The 17358-nt window shown below is 36.7% G+C and overlaps 1 protein-coding gene across 1 annotated transcript in view; it reads right to left on the bottom strand.

The window, feature by feature from the left end:
- Nucleotides 1-13579, bottom strand: part of LOC134745955 (protein yippee-like) — a 152354-nt gene extending 138775 nt beyond the window's left edge. Inside the window, exon 1 of the mRNA XM_063680101.1 lies at nucleotides 13202-13579. The gene's annotated coding sequence lies outside the window, so the exon portion shown is untranslated. The remainder of the gene's footprint in view (nucleotides 1-13201) is intronic.
- Nucleotides 13580-17358: the final 3779 nt, after the last annotated feature.

Here is a 17358-nt window from a genome sequence, read left to right as displayed (position 1 = left end):
AAATTTCAAAGGATACTCAACTTTATAATTTTTTATTAAGATCTAATCTCCAATGATCATACATTTTGAGATGTGGCCGTATAGCAGGCAGCATGCGATAAGTACGACAGAGAGAAGAGTCAAGAGACATTAGCGTTTCGTTCGCTACGGCGCAAATGATACACATGGGTAGTCCCCCTTGAAGTGCCGTGGAAAGAAAAATACAGTCTGCAACGGTAACAAACGCTTTGCATGAAAAATTTACTGACGGCAACTTTTTCCAGGAAAACACGGTCATGCAAATGCATCCCGAACATCCCCGGAAGCTGCCGAACAGCGCCGACCTGCAACTGGTTTGACCCAGTTATTAGGCCGCGGCGACGCCACTGCGCATTCGGGCTTGCCAAAAAATAACCGTGCAAAACCGAATAAACGGCTTTGTTTTTGGACATGTGGATATAAGGGCGGGTTACAATAGGCTTAGGCTAACAGGTCGTTTGGGAATTGGTAACTGTAAGCATCATATCATAATAGATATATTTTGTATGTGAAGTTAGGGCTTATAGAGTTAGACGCTTGGCTCTACGTGAGAGCTGATAACTTTTTTGACAGTGAGAGCCTTATAGTTACGTCTTGGCAACATTTTACATGAAAATGTTTTTGGTGGGATTAAAACTTTCACGATTTAAAGAAGTTTCAATGTTTTCAACTGAATTTGATGGAGTTTTGTTGGAGGACTACTTATATTTAATTAACTTGAATGTCTGAATTATACTTATAAAGAATATTGTGCCTATACATTTGAATAAAATGTAAGTTACGTAAGGCCGAAGATACACTTGTAAGTTTTACTTACGTAAGTGCTATACTACAGAATGAGAGATGCATATATCGTTAACTCATTCTAACAAATAGTTTTGTCCCTTACTACTTACGTAAGTGACAAAGACAGGAAAAAGTGGTAAACCTTGGAGGAGGCTTTTACCCGAAGGGATTTAAGAACAATAAAAAAAAAAACATTTTTTAATTCTAATTATAACTAATTATTCTGTGAAATTCATTTAATTAATGGTAAATTAACTATTTAAGTGTATACAATCAATAATTATAAATGCAAAAAAAAATTAGTTACATTGAATGTTACATAAAATTATCTACTTCATATTGTTATTAATTATTGTATTATTACTTTTTTTGCATGGACCAATAAAGCTTTATTATTATATTATTATTATTACTTACGTAAGTAAAACTTACAAGTGTAATCCTGGCCTTAGGCCTAAGACACGTAGCGTAGCAAATTACGCAAGTTATCAATGTAATCAACAATATTTAACTATAGTCTGGCAAAGTAGGTAAGTCTTTATTGCAAACCATGGTATGTATTGTTGGTCAAGCAAATCTTGTCAGTAGAAAAAGGCGCCAAAGTCAAATTTTCTATACGACGATAGCCCGTCGCGCCTACATTTTTTTTAAATTTGCCGCCTTTTCTACTGACAAGATTTGCTTGACCAACTATATAGGTATTATAAAATAAGGATGAAAACTTTCACTTGGACCCCGGACTCCACAGACCAATTTTGTCGACCAATAAAAAATGTGTCGTTCTCAAGAAAAAGGTACCACATTGTCGCTTACCATAAGTGTGAAATTTGCTTACATCTAACGAATAACCTGTCAGAGCGTCCTTGTGGTAAGCGACAATGTGGTACCTTTTACTTGAGAACGACACAAATATAGGTACAATCAAAAGTATTCATTCCTTTTTTGAGGTGATGATACTAGCGTAAGAAAGACATGATTCCCTCCGTCTAGGCTGCAGATTCCACAAGCGATGCTTGCCAACTACTTTTAAGTAGTTAATGTATTTAAACATAACTAAGAGAATATAAGGCCTAGACCACAGTCTAGACCAGCGGTCGGCAACCTTTTAGCAGCCAAGGGCACATAGAAGTTAACATTTATGACTTTATCAGACATTGTAGTTTGTCAATATTACATACAAAATAGGCAGGGAGACTCGCGGGCCGCCTGTTGCCGACCGCTGGTCTAGACTTTAGAAAAAAGATAGACACCTACGCAATGTTCCTCATACAAACTTTTTTAGCCCTGATGCGTATCTCCTCTTGAACGGACTTTAGCTTCAAAGTCAGGTACGCTGACCCCAAGGTCAACGGCATGAGATAAAATGCGTGGGTCATGCTTACGTGTAATTTAATTATTCAGTGTTGCCACACTGTATCTAATCTTACAGGTAACACAGGCCATTGCCGTGTTTTTTTGCCGTTTAATTGTAGAATAGGTAACTTTGAGCGTGTATTTTTAGGGTTCCGTACCCAAAGGGTAAAAATGGGACCCTATTACTAAGACTCCGATGTCCGTCTGTCTGTCCATCTGTCACCAGGCTGTATCTCATGACCCTGATAACTGATAGCTAGACAGTTGAAATTTCCACAGATGATGTATTTCTGTTGCCGCTGTAACAACAAATATTAAAACTAAAAACAGAATAAAATAAATATTTAAGTAGGGCTCCCGATATAACAAACGTGATTTTTTGCCGTTTTTTACGTGATGGTACGGAACCCTTCGTGCGCGAGTCCGACTCGCACTTGGCCGGCTTTTTTGCCGTTGTCGTTTAATTGTCGATTAGGTAAATTTGAGCGTGTATTTTTTATGAGCCTAAGTCCGTCTAAGCTACCTGCTTCGATTTGAATAGAATAAAGTGATGGAATGTCATTAAAACGTCATATTCTTCAAAGAAATTTAACATTAGCCTTTGACTTCGCCACACTTTGTCATTGCAATGCCATGCAGAGTTAGCTTGAACACCCTCGTTTTATTGTATTAAAATTGGTGCAAAGTTAGTCTAGACTAGACGGACCGTAGCAGTTTTGGGCTACGTTCTTCTATTTAATGGTGATCTTAAATAGCCCGCAGGCAGGCAGGCATATCAATATAGCGATACGATCACGGATGTAGCTGTCCATGAAAATCAAATCAGACAATTCAACATGTTATTCTATTTCACCAGGGGCCTAGCCAAGATGACATGACAGCCTTTGACTGCCGTTGATAGAAAACGCGAACTTGTTGGCATTTTATATTCATTACTATAATATTATTATTCCAAGCTTAACAACGTAACGGCTTAATAAAGCAATATGGCTAATACAGTGTACCAACATAAGGTGATTGTAATATTAGTTCTAATGACAGTTATTGAAAGCCCGCCAAAAAAGCATACTTTGAGCGCGTAGGCCATATGTAGGCTTGTCAACTTGTAAAGCTCGCTCCAGACTACGCGGCGCAAAGCCGCGAACGCGAGTGTGGAGTCGATATTAGCGAACTAGACTCCACACTCGCACCAGTGTGGAGGGAGCTTAGATAATTGCAGAAAATGAGAAACCAGATTTGTACAACTAATATTAAATAAAGACCTGTCAAGACGAGCATCGTCTTTATATTTGTACGCAGCATACGAATCCCCAGAACGAGGCTCACAAGGTGGGCTATCAAACTGAAACATAAATGTGGCTTTCATAGAGAAGGGTCCTTATGCTTCAATTTCTATCAGAATTTATGTTGAACTTTCATATGGAAACGTCCTCAAAGGCACTTTAAACATAAGGACCATTATGTGTTGGAAAGCCACAAATAATGTACCGAATTAGTCACGTGACTTTTTTTTCTTTTAGTTTGGCGTTTGTCTATATACGATTGTCTTGTCATTTTGGCTAGGCATACTCTTATTCTGTGTGTGTTTAAGCGACATCGACATCCCTAATGTGGTTTCATTTCCACAGGTCATGACACTATTTCTATCAAGGGCCTGACACTCTTTGATAGAGAAAGATAGTGTTATAGGTAGGAGGCGATAGCGAAATACCGAAATTTATAAGAGTGTAAGAGAAAAAATCCTATTCTGCCCAAATTTTATATGAATATTCTTTCTCTTACCCCCGGTCGGTCGGTGGCGCGTCTATAACTACTTGTAAATACTATGTCTATGACTGGCTGAACGCAAAGTGTATAAGCGACATCCCTAAATGTGGTTTCATTTCCACAATGTTTCCGCAGGTCATAACATAACACTATTCCATTCCTATATTCAAGTCTATCTGTGGTCGACAATTACTATTTATCTACGGTCTAGCCATGAATCTAGTATAACTGGATCGGTCATGAGGGGTGGGGGAAAATGACCGAACGGGATAGTCTTATGTATCTTTCAGTAGGAGTAGCAGAGAAAGCGCTGTTATTGTTTGTCCTTGTCATAGTTTCACTTTTCCACCGCTGCCACAACCGAGGTTGTGGCAAACAAATAAGTACGTGACATGTCATGTTTGTTCGTTGCTTGTTTAATTATCGTTGTTTTGTATGAAATTGTGCTTTCTCTTATGAAATATAGTGATGGTTAGCGTTTTGAATGCTTGAACTTTGATAAAATACTGGTGAATTGTTCTGTAATCGGCTGTAACAGCCGCTCTGAGCAAAAATATGAGATCATAACCTTTCACACGTAAGTACCGTATTTTACACCTTCCTCTTAACGCAATATGTGAGAATAACATCGTAAAATTACGTTACACTCAAAGCAATGTAGAATCAAACGATTTCAATAAAAATATCACAATTATTTACGCAAATTAACAAAACATTATTTGTAAAATTATCCGCCCAAATTACGTAGGTAGGTAGGAGTCTGAGGTCAGCCATTTTTAAACTTCTTCTTAATTTAGCTGCATAACAATCATGTTAGGGATACCAGATTAAAATATCATAATTTTATGGGTAATTTTGACCTCGAAGTTTTTTCGTACTTCTAATTCCAAAAAATAAATAAACAAATGTTGTGAAGATTAAATGTGGTGTACATTAATGAGGGCTATCGTTTTTTTGCTCACCAGTTGGCGCCTCTGTTGATGGTGGTCCAAAAGACTAAAGAACAGCTGTCAGTCATTGAAGTGACAAGTGACATTTGACATTTCGAACTATGGAAAAGACCACCATCTACACTAGCGCCCCTAGCGGCGAATTCATACGCGTTAGCCCTCATTGGTGTGAATCGATTTGTGATTTCTTTAAATTAAAACCCATAATACATTTTATTTTACGTTTTATTTACTAAACATGTTTAGTTTTGTACCACCTGCGCGAATTATAGGAGGTATTTCATTGTTTATACGCCTAAAAAGAACGGCCCATTGACATTTTATTTAACAATTTTTTAATACCGTCAAACAAGCTAACTTTGCCTCCAGGGTAATCGCCCCAACGTGATATCAAATATTGGGGTAATTTTTAGCAATATGGTATCCCCACGTTTATGACGTCATCTATGTCTATCCCTTACGGGCGCACGCGTATAGCTGGTCTATGTAATGCTAGGTCCTCAGAATAATGACTAAAGCAAAGAAGCCGGGCAAAAATAAAAGCTTGGTAAAAGATATCGTATTCACAACACGTTATTACTTTTTGTCTATGAGTGAGTGAGACAACAATCCGCAAGTTCTTTCGTTTTTTTCAGTATTGTCATAAGATGAACTGAGGGAAATGTCAAATGGTCCTATGTGGTTCTATAATATAATCCAGCCAAATAAAATATAAGTTCGTTATTTCACAGGTAGGTGTCAACTGTAACAACTTGACATAGTCGTATTATTTTAGTTGAAATATTTCGGGATGTTTCAGCGGTCATCTTGGTTTATTTTAATTATATTCTTGCTATTCCTGAAAGATTGTTGGAAAACGTGTTGAGTTTTTATTTGTAATGGTTTGAAGTTCCCTTTGTGATAATGTCTTGTGTGATCGAGGGCTGTAAATCGCATACAGGAAGAAAAGAAAATACGCAGGAACCGATAACCTTTAATCGGTGAGTTTTGTTCAATTTTGAAGAAATTAATTTATAGGACCTGACCCTAAACATAGAAATCGATATATTGTTTATGTAATTATTACTTGCATTCAAGTCTATATAGATTTTTGCATAAATTTTCGAACTTTTCTGCTAAGTATGAAAGGTTATATTTTTGGCATAGTGATGTATCGACCTCAGATCAATAACCTATCGACATTTACAGCTTTCTTATAGTTTGGCCCAGGACTGTCTCATTTTAATTGATGAGTACAGTCAAGGGCATAAATATATATACATTCCCAAAGTCTCAAAAATATGTGTACGCTCAGACAATAAAATCGTGTTCACATATTTTTAAGCCATTTGTCTGGATCGATATTTTTGCCTTCGACTGTACCTATAGTTTTCTTTGTTCTTACTTACTGACAGATTGTGTTTGCCAGACTATAGTTTAATACTAAAAACCGGTCAAGTGCGGGTCGGACGCGCGCACCAAGGGGACCGTACTTTTTAGTATTTGTTGTTATAGCGGCAACAGAAATACATCATCTGTGAAAATTTCAACTGTTTAGCTATCACGGTTCATGAGATACAGCCTGGTGACAGACAGACGGACAGCGAAGTATTAGTAATAGGGTCCCGTTTTTACCCTTTGGGTACGGAACCCTAATAAAAAAGACATTAATGATCATCGATGAATGTTCCTTTTATTAATATTGTTGGTCACAAAACTCAACTTTTTATTTCAGATTTCCAAAGGACGAGGAATAGGGGATATTACTGCAATGTTCTGCCACCAGAGTGCAGCACTAGCTTTTTTAGTGCACCGTATCGTAACTTATTCATACTGTACCTTTAACAGGTTTTTGACAAGTTTTCAGGGGATCTACCGGAAAACTCGAATCCGAAATTTTGTTATCTAGCTGCCTCTTTATCGCTCGAATACGCAAGAGTGACAGAGATGTTAGATAACGAAAGTTCGATTTTCTTGTTTCGCGATAGACCCTCAGATTGTGATAGTGGCGCCACCTACGCCGAGTTTCGCGTAATATTCCCTATTATTAAATAAAAAAAATATATTTCACGAACGTTTTTTTTTCATTTCCTATTTGGTACAGTCAGCTGCAGAGAAAAGGTACCCCACGTCCATACTAATTTACAGAACTTTGTATGCAGGGGGGGGTGCCTTTTCTCTGCAGCTGACTGTACATGACTAGAAACTATACTTAGTCTTTTAGCATTAGAAAAAACGGTAAACCATTTCCACGTGTCTTTTTATTGACAAGTTTTTTTATAAATATAGCAATATTTTACTTATGAAAGCAAAAGTATGCAAATGATCGTATATTATATTTGTTATGACTTATTTTCAGTGTTTTTCGATAAAACGACACGTTAAGATCGCTCGCCTTCTTTCTAATGATAAAAAAACGAAAGGTATAGTTAGACGGTTCTGAGTGGTAGACTTCAAATGAGATAAAAGCTATATTAGGTACATGCATTAATCCTCATATCAGGCGGCTCTTTGATTCCAAGGATTGCATAATTTTTATACTTTTTAATGATTTTTAGAATATGAAAATTATAAAAAGTATAAAAGTTATGCAATCCTTGTATTTCACGCATTTAATTTCATTTCAACGAGCCGCCTGCTACAGATTTCTTGAAATTGCCGCGTTTTTTCAGGTTCAACTTTCATTAGCCAGACTATTATCAATTTGCCAATTTCGTGATTATTCTTTTACACGGCACATAAACTTATGCATAATTTATCGATATAAAAAGTCGACACAGTCACATCCCTAGCAAATTATCAAACTTATGACACCGTACGTAAATGAGAAATAACAAGCATATATGCATCTCTTTTCGGCACATTATCTAATTCGTAAGGAAGTAAAGTACGGGTATACATATTTGCGAAGCATTTTTGCCCGACTTCTATGCTTTAGTCATTATTCTGAGGCTAGGTCTATGGGTCTAGCTTAGTCTGTGGTTGTGACCACGAGCGTGCAGTATTAAGTTGCGTATTGTTCGACGGTTTTGTTATGGGTACGAGTGTAACGAACCAGTCCGTCAATAGTTATTGCATTTCAAGAAGGCGTTGACCCTAACCCCTGTGGTATGTGGTATTAAAAGCCAGCAAATTGGGCTGGGATCTGTGACTGGGATATAATTAACGCGTATTCCCAACAGTGGGTGCATATGACAGGTACATATGTACATACCTACACGCTGAACGCATAGTTTCCGAGATAACCCCCCTTCCCCCCTACGGCTCAAGGGCTAAGGCCGGGAACTTTTAATATATTCACTAACTAGTCCAAACCAAGTAGGTAACGAAGTAAAAAATTGTGTTCTAAGCATTTCCCTAGCTACTTATAACTTTTTTTGAGCATTCGTTGCCTGGCCTATAAATAAAACCTGTATCAAAATATAATATTATGAAAATGCATGATCAAAATGGCAATTTTATCTGCATCTTTAACGACAACAGAAATAACTTATTTTCAGCTATGCCTAGCCCACTTCCACACATATCAATGCACTAACTAGGTTACGTGTCAGTCGGCCGTTAATCCGATATTGCTGGCCAAGTGGCCACAGCTGTGGTAACAATAAGCCATTAATGCTACATATGCCAATATGTAGGTTGAGAAGCCTTAGGAAGACAAAGGGTTAACTGTCCTCTAGCTATAGGTAGTTTGTCAATGACTTTTAGACCGGATCTATGCTTTACATACCTGTATGACACAAACAAAATGTTGATAAAAAAAAATTATTACATTGTAAAACGGGACTTAATCGCGTATTTAAGTTACTACACTTATAACGAACAAGGGAAGCTTTATTGTGCACAGTGCGACCGGATATTTAAAACAAAGTTCGGTTTTGCGAGCCATATACGTGCTCATCACTCTCATCAGAGGAATTTGTAAAAGTCGCCGTTGTCGGACACGACATGGAGGACTATATATACATGTATGTATATATATATATATATATATATATATATATATATATATATATATATATATATATATATATATATATATATATATATATGATAATTTTAACAACGATTTCCGGCTAAAAGAGAATTTTGAAGATAATATGTTTTGTTTTAGTTAAATGACTGTAGTTTTATTTTTTAATGACTTTTTGTAAAAGACGTGTTGTAGGTAGATATAAGTAAAATAATTATTCCTTAAAATTATTTGTCGTACATAATATTTTTGGCCCACCCTGAACCTATATCTAGACGAAAAAAGGCGTTTTAAATCCCCATTTAATTGATCAATAATGTTAACATTGTGCATTCTAATTCACCCTGTCAAAGACTATATCGTTGATTTTTTTCAAAATGGCACAAATGATTCTATTGCTCATACTATGCTGGGGTCTTAGGGATTAGCGATCCTTATCTACCTAGTTCATATAGAAGAAACTGTTTGAACCGGCACGTGGATGCCGAAATAAAAAGCTCTATTATAGGTAGGTACCTACCGCTACACTTTTTTTACCCACACCTATTATTTAGTGTCTATCGACACAATAAATAAGAGGGTTCTTTGAGGAAGATTCAGTCGTTCAACTGACCTTTGAAAGGGATATCCAACTCCTCATTTGGTGATGACTGTAGTTTTTAGGGTTCCGTACCCAAAGGGTTATAATGAATGAATGAATATGTATTTATTTCCACAACAGCAGCGAATACCGAAAACACAATATCAAAAAAGTTACTTAACCTATAAACATTATACCTATAATCTACCAAAATGGGACCATATTGTGGTATTACTAAGACTCCACTGTCTGTCTGTCCGTCTATCTGTCACCAGGCTGTATCTTCTTATGAACCGTGATAGCTAGACAGTTGAAATTTTCACAGATGATGTATTTCTGTTGCCGCTATAACAACAAATACTAAAAACAGAATAAAATAAATACTTAAGTGGGACTCCCATACAACAAACTTGATTTTTTTGCCGTTTGTTGCGTAATGGTACGGAACCCTCCGTGCGCGAGTCCGACTCGCACTTGGCAGGTTTTTAACGTATTTTTTTATCAAACCCCGATATATGGATGGTATAGAAAGGATCGCAATCTCTTATGGCAGAATTGTTGTAAAAGTGACCGCGTTAAGCTTTAAATAATAGTTCCTAATCTCTCCGGTGGCGCTAGTTAGGCTCTGGGACATGAGTATAACATGAACCATATAAATATAAGGCAACAAATAACCCGACCAAATTACGTAGGTTGTTTTTGGTAATATTTCGGTGCATGGTGGCGCCGCCTAATTACTGTTTTTTGATGGACACTTTTCATACATAGAGATTTGGCTCCTTTATACAGTCTCCATGCCCCGATAGAGTAACGGGTGCCTATAATGGTAGGTATGTCATTTGTTGACCGATTTCACACATGTTGAACGTACCTATTGCAAATAACATTATCGCTGAGGTTTGTAGATGCCATAATACCTGTACAGTCGGTTTTCTAACATAAGTAATTCAACTTTTCTATACAATTAATAATAATAATTAGTATGGCGAGGCGCGTACTTGAGTTGGGGCATGGGGCACAGACCCAATCGTACTTATCTACAATAATCTAGGGTTCATCCATTAATTACGTCATACAAATATCAAGGTTTTTTTTACCCCTCCCCCCTCCTTGTCACACTTGGTCACAACATTTGGCAAACCGCTCCCCCTCTGGTGTGATATCACATTTTTTGCGGATGCGGATGTCGAGATTAGGCACATAAAAAACGTCAAATATTACACTTTAGTAACTTTTATAAAAAAAGAAACTTTTAGTATTTGAACAAGAATATATTAGGTGCCCCACAATCGCACTACTACACTGCATGTCTTTTTAATGAAATAAACAGTTTTTTTTTTTTACTAAAGTCCAAATAAAACAAACTTTTCACTTCTTGTCGCTGTCCGTCATAGGCTAAAGTGTTCGATCGACGAGTGCTCGATCACAAAAACGAAACGAGATTCCTATTGGCTAATGACGAAATACCTAGCACTTATGCCGCCGCTAAGACGTTCCAGGACCTACCTGTTCCACATCTGCATCCGCATATTCCGCATTAAGCTCCGCATCGATTTTATGCGGATGCGGATGTTGAAAATAATGCGAAAGATCCGCGGTTGCGGATGCGGATGCGAATATTCGCAACATCCCTGTTAAAAAAAACGATTATCGTTCCAAAAACTTGTTATTAAACTGTACAGCAAATAAAATAATTTAAATAAGTTAAAGTGACGTCACAAAGTCCCTCCTCCCTCTTGTCACATTTTCTTGACCCCCCCCCCCCCCCCTAAACGTGTGATGTAATTAATGGATGACCCCCTACATACCATTGAGTTATTATTACTATAGAGACGACATACCAAACAATGAAATTGTCGCAATCACAATCTGTGCCACGCGACCAAAACGTCGTAAGCGCCGTATAGTTCATGGCGCTTACGCGTTTAGGTCGCGATTCACGCTCCGCTTCTATAGGACCCTCCACACTCATGAGCGAATCACGGCGCGAAGCCGCGAACGTAAGTGTGGCGTCGATTTCGCAGATTGTTCACGCCTTCGCGCCTAATAGTTATTTTTTTGTTTAGTTTTGTCGGTTTATTAGCCCGCGTCAAAGGAGGCGCGAAGCGCGAACTGGCAAGACCACATTACACACTATTTTGACTCATATGTGGGAAGACAAATAATAATTATACCATATAAAGCGGCTATATTTTACGGTTTTACAACAAAACAATATGGAAAAAATAGCTAAATCACGTATGATGCTATGGCATCATTTCCATTTTGTTTGATAACTAGCAGTTAAACTCGATCAGCTGATGCTGTTCCGCCATCTTGACGCGAACCAAACTGCGAAATAGCCGTGAAGTTTGCGAGTGTCATGTTCTCTCCGCGAAGTCGCGCCGCGATTCGCGCACATAGTCTGGAGGGGCCTTATGGTTTGATGCCAAAACGGAAGCAACTCATGGCGCAAAATACTGGTTCTCTGTGCCGGTTCTATACGTTAGTAAATAATAGTTCAATGCTATACCTAGATAATTTTTATTTTTTATCCAATTTTGACCGTCCACTATACAATACCTAGATAACGATTGGAAACAAAGGTGGCTAGCAACAAAATGTAGATGACGGCAGATACCTATTTCTTAGCATTGAATAATTGCATTCGCATAATTAACAAAGAGGATATCTCTATACACATTTGCACTCATAGGTTGTTATGAAATCGCGTCGAGTCAATACAATACCAGAATACCACGCAGTTGTCAGGGCGCCTAGCCAAAGTGCCAATCGTTAACGCTCCGTAGCGTCACAGGCTAAATAATAGTACTACCGTACAAAAGAGACACTTCCTACAAAAGCGAAGTTTGACAACCATTCAGGGACAAATTACGCTATCCCTTTCTAATGTATGGCACTATCTCTTTCGGCTATTTAGGGTTGTCCAAATTCAAGTCATTAGCTTATCTGTGGTCGTGCACGCAGCAAAGGGACGTCAAGTTGTGTCAACCCTAATTGCTAGGAGCTAGGAGCAATGCTAAGTCGAACGGAGCCGAGATAAGAAAGGAGGACTGTCCCCCACAGGTAGCGTATCGTAGTCATCTCTCACGATTGCACGTTGGCTACGCACCCAGACCAGTCTCCCCTCCCTGCCTCCGAACAGCTGACTGGCTCGCACAACGCACAACAAAGAATCACAATACAAATACACGTACACATACTACATAGTCACATGTCACATCAATAATATTATTTTTTAATCAGCAAAACGCAACTACTGTACTGTATTGATTGAAAGCTTTTGAAAGGTCTTGAACCCTAGTGAAAGAGTTATTTTGTATTGGTAGGTATGCTGAAATTGTAATACTACGATATTGGTAGGTATGCTGAAATTAAAATACTACGAGAAGTATTTTCCGCTTTAATTTTGCCTAGGATGCAACTTGTAATTACGAGGAAAGGGGACGGCGGTTTCTCCATACGAACGTAGTCCCCATTTTCCTCTCTGGATATTGACATTATGGAAAATATTTTTACATAATTTGATGTAAGTACCATAGCTATGCCCCTACGTTTGACTTTTTTCGATTTTTTGATTATTGTAAAAATTAGGAACGAAAAACAGATATGAGGATTACGTTTGTACGAAAAGGCGATTTCGCGCGGGTGTCCACTTTCGTCATAAAGGTGAAATTATGTTGTCCATGTATGTTGGTATATAGCGTTGTTATCGAATAAACAGAAAAACCGCGACGACCGTGAAAACGGCCGAAAGGTGAAGCTCGTCCTAACAAAGGGCATAAAAGTACTTGCCTTTCTGATCATCCAATACACGAGGGGGAACGGAACGCTGCACTCTGGTAAACAACAGTCATAAGCCTAAACGTCCAACGTACGATTTAATAAAGAAATCACGACATAATTATTGGAAACAAGAACGTCAATTTGTGTCGTAGTTTCCACCAGCCCGTTACTACGGCGTTTTGAGCGATCACAACGCGTCTATCGATTTGTTTTTTTGTTATTTAAGTACTTGAAGTCTTTGTTTACGGTGTTTTGGGTTTAAAATGTTATTTACATCACTTTTTAGTGGCCTGCGAACGCGACAATCGTTGCACTGCCTGCGCAATTGCTTGCGCTGCGACTTTGCCGTCGGAGGCGTTCGTGTGACACGAACCGATTCGTGCGTCTGCCCTCTCCGTCGGTAAACGCTAGGACGCGATCTAGGTTGTCCCACTCGCTCGACTGACAATTGTTGAGGGGTAGCCAGGTTATTTTGAAGAAATATCTAATTCGTTATATAATTCAATTGTACTTAAACGGCTTAGACTTTTTGTATATTAGCCAAGAATATTTAGATGTACATACAAAAGTAAACAAATCTAAATCCACCTTATACTTTAGTGTTAGCACGAAACGACTAAAAGTAAAATTGCTATTAATATTCCTTCAGGCGCATGAACTGCGATCCTGCGACCTCTATCGCAACAAGGTCTTTCTTTCAAAATAAGGTAATAAAAAGCGATAGAGGCGTAGGTAGGAGAACACCGCTATTCCAAATTTCGTAGTACCTATTTACCAAATATAGTTATGAGCGACTGGCGTGGTGGGGGAACTAAAAGCCAAAAGATTGCACTCGTAGCAAAAAAGTCAACGAGTAGACCTGTACCAATAACTTCTGAGGTTATAAGAATATTAATGTTGCTTATTTTTTATATATAGTTTCCAGACCATATACTAAACCTAAAAATAATATTTTGTGTCATCCTAGGTATTTGCTTAGGTAGAAATTTAGGTATTTCTTTTTTCAATCAGCATTCTGTAAAAAAAATATTCGAGACGAAATTCTTTGTTTCCCTGTAAAGGCAAAGTGGCTTCCGACGTACACACGCATTTTGTGTCATTTTCATCCACGGGTATAATGGCATTTAATAAATACCTAATATTGATCCTAAAACGCCTAAAAAAATATTAGAGTCGGTAAGTGAAGTGTTGTACTTTACAGAACATTGTTATATGTTATTCAAACAAATCTGTGTCAAATTCATCCACCGCTTTTATTTAAAAAAAAATTTTTTCTAATTAACACCCTGTATCTGCCACAAAAAAAAATTCATATTATTAAGTTTACGTCTACAATATTATAATACCACATTGAGACATCATTCATAATTTGGGTCATTTTGATCCACGGTTTTTTTACTATCTGGCAAAATAAAACTCAATAGAGCAAGAAGGGCGTGCGCGGGGAAGGGTACCTACGCGGGTGGGGTGCTTATTATACTTGCCGCAATATCAGCTGGCGACTGAGATCTTAATACTATCTCCTTTACCCTTGTTAAGACCAACCAAGAGATGGCATTATGAGCTGTCTCGCCACTTAGTTTTGCGATACAGTGTATTTATTTCATTCGGAGGCATAATTACATTGTCTTATCAATCTTACCGTAGTAGGTATATAAATATAATTAAAAATAAACTGTAGGCTGCACTCCTCATACTGACCAACATTTGTGACGTTCCTAATCAAAAGGTACCACTTTCTCTGACAGGTTATTTGTATAGATATAATCAAATTTCGTCTTTATGGTAAACGACAAAGTGGTACCTACCTTTTGATTGAGAATGTCACAACAGCGACTTAAAAATTACTTTTGTTTCGATTTTTAGTAGACTTTTTAAGTTTATTTTAAGACGCAATTTATTGTGATTTTTGTTATGTTTAAGCGTGGCAAGCAACATTAATTACATTGATGATGATGTTCATTAAATACAATATTTTTTCATACTATACTGAACTGTCACCCTATACATGAGAATGAACAGCGCCCTCTTGACAATGATCATATATTACTGGTCAGGCTTTAATATGTGTCATAATTTAGTAAAGTCCCCTTTGTGGATTCTAAGTTTCCGAGTTACAGCAGTTTAGTGAAAGCGTTTTTTTAATATATAAATTAAGGGTTGAATAAAGAGGAAAGAAAATTTGATTATTTTTGCGCTACGACGCACGGTTTAGGAGATACAGCCCTATAAAGTTTTTATTATTGTTTTTTTCTTTTTTTCTTTTTTACATTGTGTTTTTTGTATATTACTTTGGGGTTTCATAAAGGGGAACGAAAATTTTATTATTTTTGCGGTACCACGCACGGTTTAGGAGATACAGCTCTATAAAGTTTTTTTTCCTGGTTTTTTTTTTGTTTTTTTTTTTTAAGTATTAATTACGGGTTTCTTAAAGGGGTTTTTTTAAATTATTTTTGCGCTACGACGCATGGTTTAAGAGATACAGCCCTATAATGTTTTTTTTTTAATTTTGCGTTTTTTTTTTAAATATAAATTATGGGTTGCATAAAGGGGAAAGAAAATTTTATTATTTTTGCGCTACGACGCATGGTTTAGGAGATACAGCCCTATAAAGATTTTTTTTTAAATTTTGCGTTTTTTTTTTAAATATAAATTATGGGTTGCATAAAGGGGAACGAAAATTTTATTGTTTTTGCGGTACCACGCACGGTTTAGGAGATACAGCTCTATAAAGTTTTTTTTCCTGTTTTTTTTTTGTTTTTTTTTTTTTTAAGTATTAATTACGGGTTCCTTAAAGGGGTTTTTTTTAATTATTTTTGCGCTACGACGCATGGTTTAAGAGATACAGCCCTATAATATTTTTTTTTAAATTTTGCGTTGTTTTTTTTTTAAATATAAATTATGGGTTGCATAAAGGGGAACGAAAATTTTATTATTTTTGCGCCACCACGCACGGTTTAGGAGATATTATATCTATATATATAGCTATAATAGCTCTATAAAGTTTTTTTTTCTGTTTTTTTTTTAAGTTTTAAATAAGGGTTTCTTAAAGGGGAACGAAAATTTGATTATTTTTGTGCTACGATGCACGGTTTAGGAGATGCAGCCCTATAAAGATTTTTTTTGTTTTTTTTTTTCATTGTGTTTTTTGTATATTATTTTGGGGTTCCGTAAAGGGGAACGAAAATTTTGTTCTTTTTGCGCTACCACGCACGGTTTAGGAGATATAGCTCTATAAAGATTTTTTCCTGTTTTTTTTTTGTTTTTTTTTTTTAAGTATTAATTAAGGGATCCTTAAAGGGGAACGAAAAATTGATTATTTTTGCGCTACGATGCACGATTTAGGATATGCAGCCCTATAAAGATTTTTTTTTGTTTTTTTTTCATTGTGTTTTTTGTATATTAGTTTGGGGTTCCACAAAGGGGAACGAAATTTTGATTATTTTTGCGCTACGACGGTTTAGGAGATACAGCCCTATAAAGTTTTTTTTTTTTTTTTTTCATTGTGTTTTTTGTATATTACTTTGGGGTTCCGTAAAGGGGAACGAAAATTTTATTATTTTTGCGCTACGACGCACGGTTTAGGAGATACAGCCCTAAAATGATTTTTTTTCCACTTTTTCTTTTTTGCGTTTTTCAATCTTAATTAGGGGTTTCTTAAAGGGATTTTTTAAATTATTTTTGCGCTACGATGCACGGTGTAGGAGATACAGCCCTATAAATTTTTTTGTTATTTTTTTTCTTTTTTTTTCATTGTGTTTTTAGTATATTACTTTGGGGCTTCATAAAGGGGAACGAAATTTTTATTATTTTTGCGCCACCCCGCACGGTTTAGGAGATATTATATCTATATATATAGCTATAATAGCTCTATAAAGTTTTTTTCCTGGTTTTTTTAAAAGTTTTAATTAAGGGTTTCTTAAGGGGAACGAAAATTTGATTATTTTTGTGCTACGATGCACGGTTTAGGAGATGCAGCCCTATAAAGATTTTTTCCTCTTTTTTTTCTTTTTTGCGTTTTTAAATCTTAATTAGGGGCTTCTTAAAGGGGAGCGAAAATTTGATTATTTTTGCGCTACGATGCACGATATTGGAGATACAGCTAATACAGCCCTATAAAGATTTTGTTTCTTTTTTTTTCATTGTATTTTTCATGTATTACTATT

The sequence above is a fragment of the Cydia strobilella genome, chromosome 12 (genome assembly GCF_947568885.1).
Source record: "Cydia strobilella chromosome 12, ilCydStro3.1, whole genome shotgun sequence".
NCBI classification, from domain to species: Eukaryota; Metazoa; Arthropoda; class Insecta; order Lepidoptera; family Tortricidae; genus Cydia; species Cydia strobilella.
The sequence above is the reverse complement of the archived record's forward strand: the minus strand, read 5'-3'. Positions and strand labels throughout refer to the sequence as shown.